The 915-nt window shown below is 39.5% G+C and overlaps 1 protein-coding gene across 3 annotated transcripts in view; it reads left to right on the plus strand.

Moving 5' to 3' along the window:
- LOC106876369 (uncharacterized) overlaps positions 1–915 on the plus strand; it is a 559,415-nt gene that overhangs the window by 511,526 nt on the left and 46,974 nt on the right. The gene's annotated exons all lie outside the window — the stretch shown is intronic.

A 915-nucleotide genomic window follows, 5' to 3' on the forward strand; every position in this document is an offset into this window, starting at 1 on the left:
ACACACACACACACACACACACACACACACACACACACATATATATATATATATATACATATATAGGGAGAATTCACACAAAAAAAACATATGACGAGGACAGGTGGTGTAGGCAACAAACAGATGTATTAGTTTAACGCTTGGGAAGTGAAAAAGTTTTTAACGTTTCGAGCCTACGCTCTTCCACAGAAAGAAACAGGGAGAGAAAATAAAGAATGTGTAGTGGCTAGCGCTCTTTTATAGCGAATGCCGGATAGAGGAGTCACACCGGAGAGGTAGAAATAAGGGGAGATAATAAATTAGTGGTGATCCCAAAACGAAGGATTGCACGTATTTCTGCATCTTTGTTTGCCGTAAGCCCTTGTACAAAAATGGGGCTCTTAAACATGTCAGGAGTTAGTTCCTTCAGTTCAAACCTTTCACACATTCTGTTTACGGTCGCGGCATACGTCACAAAGTCTTCATCCTCTCTTTTAACTGGATTCCAATACTCCCATCGAGTGTTAAATAGGGAACTCTTATCACTGAATATTTTTGATAGTAGTTAGACTGTTTCCTGGAAACAAATTTCACTAGTTTTTTGGGGTTGTATGAAATTACAATATTTTTCATGTTCAGCCAGCGCTTATTTGCGTAATAATAATCTCAAATTTTCGTTGTCCGTCCACGGCTTGCAATTTCTTCGTACCTTCTAAAGTACGCAGCAAACGTTATACCCTCCTCTGGGTCATAACTGAATTCTGTTATAGAGTTCGATACGCTGTCGGGCGAAAACGAACTTATAGTTTTTCCGGACTTCATAAGAAATAGCTCCATTAACTGTTGTTGCTTTTTTTTTGTTGGTGAAGTAGTTGTTTCTGCAACACACACACACACACACACACACACACACACACACACACACACACACACACA

This window comes from Octopus bimaculoides, chromosome 4, assembly GCF_001194135.2.
Source record: "Octopus bimaculoides isolate UCB-OBI-ISO-001 chromosome 4, ASM119413v2, whole genome shotgun sequence".
Taxonomy (NCBI): Eukaryota; Metazoa; Mollusca; class Cephalopoda; order Octopoda; family Octopodidae; genus Octopus; species Octopus bimaculoides.